General features: G+C 41.0%; 1 non-coding gene across 1 annotated transcript; it reads left to right on the top strand.

Moving 5' to 3' along the window:
- Positions 1–5,476: 5,476 nt before the first annotated feature.
- LOC141636778 (small nucleolar RNA R71) lies at positions 5,477–5,583 on the top strand. The gene has a single exon (XR_012541364.1). It is a non-coding gene; the product is annotated as a small nucleolar RNA R71 (small nucleolar RNA).
- Positions 5,584–9,505: the final 3,922 nt, after the last annotated feature.

Genomic DNA, 9,505 nt, shown 5'->3' with positions numbered 1-9,505 from the left:
TAATTCATAATTAAATTAAATAAACAGTAAAACCGCATAAAAGAAGGAATTAGGGCTTAGGGATTCTAACTAATCAATTCTAATCTATAAAGAAAGAACAAAATTCAGAGCAAGAAATACCAGAAATAAGGGAAGCAGGACGAACAAATCCGATGCAAAGAAGAACTTTATTAAAAATACTTAAGAAAACTGCAAACTAGGTAATGATAAATCTGAACCCTAATACCAAATTAAAAATGAATCCTCCCTAAAGCAACAGGAAGAGTTACGTTATATAGAAGTATTACGTAAAACTCTTCTAAAAACCTAATTACAAATGGGCTTAGGTTAGAAATCTTTTAATTCCCATCAGGTTGCACAAGCGATCGATTGACCATTGATATCAGTCGATCGACCAAAGGTCTAGATTATCAGGAGCTTCTGATTTGGAAATAAAACTTGTTCGTCAGCTCACGTGGTCGATCGACCATGGGATACAATCTATCGACAGACTGCTCTTCCTGCAGTCAACTGTTCAGCATCTTGGCAGTCTATAGACCATGTAGGTCAGTCTATACACCAAGTCAGATGGTAATCCGCTTCTGAAACTCTCTCAAATCTATCTTTCAGGCCTTGCTATGCGTACCAAGTTTGCTTCTCGAGTCTTTACTTCACGTCAGGTTCTATGCCTAGTACTCGGGGACGGATTCGGCTCATTTTCCGTTGCATTCTTCCCATTTCTGCAATATTACACAAAAACACGAAAGTAGACGGAAATAGGGAAAATAGTAGCATAAACTACATAATTGAGCTCTGAAATGCGTGTGAAATAGGGTGTAAAACATCATATTTAGGACACACATCAAACTTCCCCAAACCAAACCCTTGCTTGTCCCCAAGCAAGAACTAGACTCGATCTTAAAACTTAATTAGAACGATTTCAATCTCAGAGCGAAATGCAACTATAAAGCCTAAACCAGTTTAATGCAACAACTAACAATCAATTACCAATATGAATCATGCAAACGAGTTATGTAGTCGTTAAAAATTGCTGGACTGTCAACTATAGAGACTTATCGTAATGGACTCTCACAGGTCGCTCATATCACACATAAGCACAGGTGAATATATGTAAAAGATAGAAAGAAGTAATTTTTTTGTAATGACTCTCACCTAACTACAACCTATAAGAACATGCCTACAATCTAATATGAAAATAATCTCTACAACCGTACGTATGCATTCCAACCATTAATGACCATGACACATGCCGAGGCACAATTTGGATATGTGAGGTATGGGTAAGAAGGGGCTAAGATAAATTTGGAATAGAGGAGTTAAAGCCAAGCTAGTAACTTACTAAACACCAAATTATAACAATATCCCAACTTCATACTCAAAATAAATCAAAAAGGTGCTTATACTAGCACAATTCTCACAATCTCCATAAAATAATAATTCCCCAATTAATATTAAATTGCGACATGGGAATATAAAATCACCAACTAATGAAGATTCAATCATGTGATTTTTCTTCTTTTCTTACACTACTGCAGCAAGCAGTCGATCGACCAAGTGGGACGGTCGATCGACTGACCTCTTTTTTTTTCGAACTCCTGTTTTCTTTTTTTTTTCTTTTTTTTTCTTTATGTTTTTTCAACTTTCCCTTCAACATTTCACCAACATATTCTCAACACGAGACATAAAAACCAAAATCCAATAAAATATTCCCGTACGACTACCAATACTAGCTCAGCAAGGGTAGGCTAAATATGGAATGTAGCTTATGGGACAAAAAAGGCAAATTTGGCTTTTGTGGGGCTTATGGGTAAAATGAATAAAGGGGAACCTCTACCACATGTGTCAACAAACCACAACCCGAATGCATACAGGTATTAAGCATATTAAGTTCATATTTATGCATATTGATATAACATGTCTCATAAGGAGTACTACTCACATTCCTAAATGAACTGGTCATGAATGACACCAGTTATAAGCTCTAAACCTCAAAATATAATGTAGTTTGCCAAAAATCTAAGTCAAGTCTCAAGATTCAGCGAATAAATTAATGAAAACTCGTAGATATGCATATGTGATTCTACTAATAACATGTCAATGAGCACGGCTTAGGCATAAACAGATTAAAATGCAATGTCATCATTGAAATACTACCGTTCCGACTCGACCTACATGCTAAAATAAACATGCATTTTTTTGGATTTTTTGAAATTTTTCAATTTTTTTTTATATAAGTGGAAAATAAACAACAATGCAAGACAAAAATGTAAACGTGAATGCAAAACAGAGTGAATGCAACGCAAAACCCTTCCCCAAACTAAATCACACAATGTCCCCATTGTGCGAAATCATAGTATAAAGAAGCGGAAGGAAATGGGGAGTTACGATAACTAACTAAACAAGACATGAAGTTAAACTCGGAAACTCACAAGACTTTAAGCGCGCAAAAGGAAACCTCCCCAAACCAGCGTGAGCTAGGAGGTTTCAGTAGCCAGCAGTGCTACCATAAGTACCTGAAAGCACAGAAAATACCGTGCATTATCCGAGAAAACAAAGTTGAAGCGGTAATTATGTGCAAAGAATTAAGGTGAAGAAAACGATAGATGAATGAAAAGGAAAGAAAATAAGGAGAAAACTCCCTAAAACTCCCTTTTGTGCTCCGCAAAACGACCAAACACAGCAGGGGAATGATCGAAAATAGGTACAGCAGCGGGAAGCGGTCGATCGACCAGGGCATCTGAAACAGAAGCTCCTTAGCTGCAGTGGTCAGTCGATCGACCACACAGGCCAGTCGATAGACTGACATACCTGACGAGGACAGCGCTTTCTTCGAATTAACTCAAATAGCGTGAGTCAATATGGTCCAACAACCTGCAAATGCACATAATACAGCGTCCAAAATTGCGCTAAACCCAAATATAAAGTCTAAAGCCTAAAAAAAAAATCTTATGCAAACCATACTAGAGCGAAGTCTCGCGCAAACCAAAGCAATAAATAGTCTTAAAAATGCAATAAAAGTGTCTAAAACTTATGAAATAAAAAGTGCTTATCCGCGAAAAATGCGGAAAATCCCTGACCATGGCTTCTGGCTACACGAGGTACCCTCCACGGTGCTCAACCTCTCAGCACTCCAATCCACCACATTGTCCGACGGGTCAACATCAGAAGCATCTTCCCACACTTGGACATCCTCATCAGTCTCAAACTCCAAGTCTGAAACTGTAACTCGAACTGGCGCCTTCTTGGGCTTCCCATCTGGCTCCTCATCCGTGCCATAGCTAAGACATCCTAGACCGCCTCTTTGAACGATTGACTCCTACACAGCTGGAGCAATGAACGGCTCTTCCTTCCCCAAACCATTTCCTGCAATATCCAAAACAGAAGAATTGTCCTCCAATTTGCTCCCAATCTGAGGCGGAGGTGTCACAACAGGAATAGGCACAGGTACTAAAGTAGGCATATCAGAAAGCACAAAATAAGATTTCCTTTCAGAAATCACATTACAAGTAACTGGCCACATAGGGTCCTTCTTCCTAGGGGACTGGGCAAACATAATAGAGTGCTTCCCTACCTTAAAGGTCAAAGTTCTTTCCCCCACATCAATTATTGCACCAGCAGTGTGCAGAAATGGTCTTCCCAAAATAATTGGGATGTTGACATCTTCAGGAATGTCCAAAACAACAAAGTCAACAGAAAAAAAAAACTTCCCAATTTGCACGGGCACATTCTCTAAAACACCTATCAGCTGCATCTCAGACCGGTCAGCCATTTGCATAGTCATGTCAGTAATAGCAAATCTAGTCAATCCCAATTTATTAGCCAGACTCAAAGGCATAACACTGACACTAGACCCTAAATCACATAATGCCTTTTTAATTGAGAAGGTACGAATATTACAGGGGACATAGAAACTACAGGTCGAGACGGTTTACGACGAAGAGTGTGAGTTAAGTATGAACTAGACTCCTCAGTTAAATGCACAGACTCGACAGCATTCAAAGACCTTTTTTTAGCTAGCAGCTGTTTCATAAACTTCATATATGCAGGTACTTGATTAACTAGCTCTAAGAAAGTTATTTGCACATTAAGACTACGCACTAAATCTTTGAATTTACCGAATGTTATCTCATCTTTGGTTGGCACTAGTCTCTCTGGATAAGGGGCTGTAAGAAGCAACTTAGCCCTCTCCTCTAGGTCTCTCATACCGGCATCAGTGGACTTAGGATGAAAATACACTACTTTGTCTTTGTTGTAGATCGAACCTTCTTCAGACCGTCTCAGGAATGAACCATTAACCGTCATAGGGTCATACTTTGGAATTGGAACTAACCCATCATCATTTGGATCTTGCCTCGATAATTTCGGAGTCGTCTTACCCCGAAACAAGAAATCCCTCAAGTTATCTGGCATTGGAGGACGAAACGGTTCGACATCAGCCGCATCATCAGTCGATCGACCAGTGGGGTCGGTCGATCGACTGATCTCTTTTTTTCCAGAATGAACAGAAAGATCAGAAAGTGTCGCTGAGGAATAAGGGGTGGTCGGTCGACTGGGTGTGGCGGTCGATCGACCGTTTTCGCTGCTGTTCGTCTTTTTCTCGCTTTTTTTCTTCTTTCCTTTTCCAGCAGCTTTTCCACCTTTTTTAACCATAACTCCCTCGGGTTCATCCCCTACAGTAACGGGTCCAGCAAGGGTAGACCCGCTCCTTAGTTTGATTGCATTCAGGGTCTCTTTCTTCTGGTCCGGCTGCAACGATAACTGCCCCAGAGCTCTAGTAGCAAATTTACTGGCTAACTGGGCAATTTGAGTTTCCAACATCTTTGTACTAGTCTCTCTAGCCTTAGATTCCTTCTGCAGCATTCCCGTCAAGCTCTGAAACATGTTTTTGAGCTCAGAAGCTTCAGAACTTTGAGACTGCTGCTGCTGCTGAGGTACATAGGGTGGTTTCTGGTATGGTTGCTGTTACTTATGAGGGGGCACATAATTCTTCTGCTGCGGAGGTGGAGTCGGATTTTGGACATTCTGGCTACTCCACCTCAAATTTGGATGAACATTAGAAGGGTCAAAGTAGGTGTTGGTATGCCTATAATGTTGAAAAGTAGCACAAACCTCATTGGGACTAATACAGAAATCTGCAACGTGTCCTTCTCCTCCACATCTCTTGCATGAAAAGGGACCATCTGACACAGTATTTACCTGATAAATACGACCCTTTGAAGCTCCTCCTAACTCATACTTGTCAAATCTCGCCGTAAGAGCCTCTAATGCAGCTACATAAGGAGATTCAACAGCTCTCCTTTGATTTCCCCTAGAGTTTCCATGCTCAGCTTTATGGGTGGCCAGGTCATCGATGATTTTCCACCCCTTTGTCTCACCGCTATTTTCTTGAAATCTCCCATTAGCTCCAGCATTTACGATAGCTCTCTGATCATCATAAAGACCATTATAGAACTGGTTGCACAGAAACCATTTCTCAAACCCATGGTGTGGAATAGAGCGAATTAGCTTCTTGAATCGGACCCAAGCTTCATGAAAATCTTCATTAGGTCCTTGCTTAAAACTCGTGATCTGAACTCTAAGTGCATTTGTCTTGGCCACGGAATAGTATTTCTTGTAAAAAGCCAGGCCAACGAATTCTAGTTTGTAATTCCTAAGGCAGCACGATCCAGATCCCTATACCACTCCCTTGCAACATCTCGGAGTGAATAGATGAACATTGTCTCCTTGATCTGGTCCTGAGTAACGCCTTCAGGTGGAGGGATGAAACAGACATAGTCAACAAATATCTCCATATGCTTGGCAGCATCCTCATTTACACCTCCTCCAAACTGGTTTCTCTCAACCAGATTGATATAGGATGGTTTTGCTTCAAACCCTCTTGTGGTACCAGCTGGTAAAGTAAATCCCTTATAGAGATTTTCAGCTTTTGGCTCGGAATGACTCGCTATACTAGCTTCTTCAGCCATATCTGGAGATGTAACGGTCTCAGCTGATGAGGTAGAAATAGGAGATGAAGGTGGATCCTCCTCAAATAACTCGTTCTCGTAGTAACTGGACAGAGTACTCAGCTCTTCCTCTGTCGGCAATACTCTAGATGATCGTCTCAACTCACGCAAAGTCTTCTCGATCTCAGGATTTAACGGTAGTAACTCACTACCCTGTGACCTGCGCATAAGAGGAAACTACAAGTAGAATATGAGAAAATTTTAAGGAACGGAAGTCCCTTAAACTTAGAGAATAGACTAAAATAAAAAGGAACAACTAAAACTAGCGCTGCCTCCCCGGCAACGGCGACAAAATTTGATACCTGTCGATGTGAGTATCAAAAATAATATTTATAATTTCCAAACTACAACTAGCAAGCGATAGTAAGGGTCGATCCGCAAGGAGGTAGGGAGTTAAGTTGTTTTATTTCAGTCTATGAATTTCTGGGGAGTTTTGGATTGGATTAAATCTAATAATAAAAAATAAGAATGCAAATAACGAATGAAATGTAAACAATAATTGAAAGAAGGCTAAGACGATCGGTTCACTGTAGCTACGATGGCGTTAAACTTAGGTAAGTCTGAAATAATCATGTAAGATGGGCAAATAACAGGTCCTCTCGGTCCGAGTTAACTAGTAGCTCCTTTCGGCCTATGCTACTAATCCCTAAGTCTCACTAAAACTAGCTCTCGCCCTGAATAGTGATTCCTAAAGCCTAAATTACTTATCTTTCGATCTTAGCAATTTAGTCGCCTCAATTTATTAATCTATTTTCCCTCCCCTATCTCTCGATCTTTTGGGTCGGTCAAATACTAAGCATTTAACTAGTCGCATGCATTCGATTTTGTCAAATATTGCAATTAAAACATTGAAACGATGCTAATCTAACACAACACAGTCGATCGACCAATGAAGGTATTCGATCGACCAACATAAACAGTCGATCGACAAACAAGGTCAGTCGATCGACCATACCCCGACTCAGGTCTACCTATCTTACGCCATCTACACTACGGATCCCCTCACATCTTAGCGCCGGAGATTTAGCTACTCATACTCGAATTAATAGTGATAACGAAACTAAAGATGAAAATAACAGAATTCATAATTAAATTAAATAAACAGTAAAACCGCATAAAAGAAGGAATTAGGGCTTAGGGATTCTAACTAATCAATTCTAATCTATAAAGAAAGAACAAAATTCAGAGCAAGAAATACCAGAAATAAGGGAAGCAGGACGAACAAATCCGGATGCAAAGAAGAACTTTATTAAAAATACTTAAGAAAACTGCAAACTAGGTAATGATAAATATGAACCCTAATACCAAATTAAAAATGAATCCTCCCTAAAGCAGCAGGAAGAGTTACGTTATATAGAAGTATTATGTAAAACTCTTCTAAAAACCTAATTACAAATGGGCTTAGGTTAGAAATATTTTAATTCCCGTCAGGTTGCACAAGCGGTCGATCGACCATTGATATCAGTCGATCGACCAAAGGCCGAGATTATCAGAAGCTTCTGATTTGGAAATAAAACTTGTTCGTCAGCTCATGTGGTCGATCGACCATATGACACAGTCTATCAACTGACTGCTCTTCCTGCAGTCAACTGCTCTTTCAGGCCTTGCTATGCGCACCAAGTTCGCTTCTCGAGTCTTTACTTCACGTCAGGTTCTATGCCTAGTACTCGGGGACGGATTCGGCTCATTTTCCGTTGCATTCGTCCCATTTCTTCAATATTATACAAAAACAAGAAAGTAGACTGAAATAGGGAAAATAGTAGCATAAACTACATAATTGAGCTCTGAAATGCGTGTGAAATAGGGTGTAAAACATCATATTTAGGACACGCATCAGTGACAGCTTTGAGCAGGTTCATCTCGATATCCTCAGAAAAGTGTAGGTTATTCTACGATATATTGAGGAAGAGCCAGAAATTCGAGTGGACTTCAGATCATGAGCAGGAATTCAGGGAGCTAAAATACTACCTCAGCACTCGGCCATTACTATCGAAGCCAGAACAGGGAGAATCACTGTTTCTCTATCTAGCTGTCACATAGGTAGTAGTAAGCGCGGTCCTAGTCAGAGAGCAGGACAAGGAGCAAAAGCCAGTCTACTATGTAAGCAAGTATTTTCTTCCAGCAGAGACCAGGCACACATCTCTTGAAAAATTGGTACTAGCACTTGTAATTTCATATTACAAACTGCGCCCCTACTTTGAGTCCCATACCATACATGTTGTGACAATTTATCCACTAAAATCTGTAACGAGAAAGCCTTCGCTGTCAGGCAGAATGTCAAAATGGTCCGTACACCTTAGTGGGTACGACATCAGGTATGATCCAAGAACGGCGATAAAGTCGCAGGCACTGGTAGATTTTGTGTCAGATTTCAGCCCAACTATTCAAAATCTGGCAGACGAGGAAATCCTAACCCTCAAAGGGAACAAGGAGGTAGAAGTATAGCAGATGCACATTGATGGAGCCTCCAACCAAGGGGGGCAGGTGTAGGACTAATCTTGCGATCTCCACAGGGAGACCTGATAGCACAAGCAGTGTGATGTGAATTTAAGGCGACTAACAATGAAGCAGAGTATGAAGCCCTAATACTAGGAATGCACCTAGCTCTCGAGTTTGGAGTCAGAAACCTACAGGTATTCAGTGACTCCTTACTGAAGTTAACCACGTGAATGATGAATATATAGCCAGGGATTCAAAGATGATAGCCTACCTAAAAGTGGGAAAGGAGCTTAAACAAAAATTCAGAGATTGCATGCTCAAGCAGGTCCCCAGAGACTAGAATGTGGAGGCTGATGCCTTGGCAACCCTGGGGGCAACCTTCAAACCAACAGAGCTGGCCAACATCCCCATTGCACATGTATTGGAACCGTCAATCCAAAAATTAGAAGAAGCAGATAAAGGAGAATTGGAAGATCAGCAGGACGGAGCGGTAGTTCTATCAAGCACAAATGGCCAGATAGCTGTCCAGCCAAACGATCAGTCAGCTGATCAGACAGATGACTGGGATTGGTGAACGCCATACCTAAATTGGTTAAGACACGGCAAGCTGCCAGATGACAAGAAGGAGGTAAGGGGTTTTAAAATGAAAGCCTCCAGATTCACACTAATTGACAATGTGCTTTTTAGAAAGTCACTTGCAGGATCCTACTTACGGTGCCTTGATAACAAGAAGCTCATACGATATTGCATGCCCTCTACAATGGTGAATATGAAAACCATGCAGGGGGAAGAAGTCTGTCAAATAAAGCCCTCAGACAAGGCTACTTCTGGCCCACAATGAGGGCAGACTCGGCAAGATATGCCCGGAAATGCGACGCCTGCTAGTGCTCCACGCCAATGATCCATCAGCCAGCAGAACCCTTGCACCCCATCATTTTCCCTTGGCCATTCATGACATGGGGAATGGACATCGTGGGCCCTCTACCTAGAGCCACAGGAAACAGATTATGGATGCTAGCAATGACAGACTATTTTTCAAAATGGATAGAAGCAGAAGCATT

Source organism: Silene latifolia, chromosome Y (assembly GCF_048544455.1).
Source record: "Silene latifolia isolate original U9 population chromosome Y, ASM4854445v1, whole genome shotgun sequence".
NCBI classification, from domain to species: Eukaryota; Viridiplantae; Streptophyta; class Magnoliopsida; order Caryophyllales; family Caryophyllaceae; genus Silene; species Silene latifolia.
The sequence above is the reverse complement of the archived record's forward strand: the minus strand, read 5'-3'. Positions and strand labels throughout refer to the sequence as shown.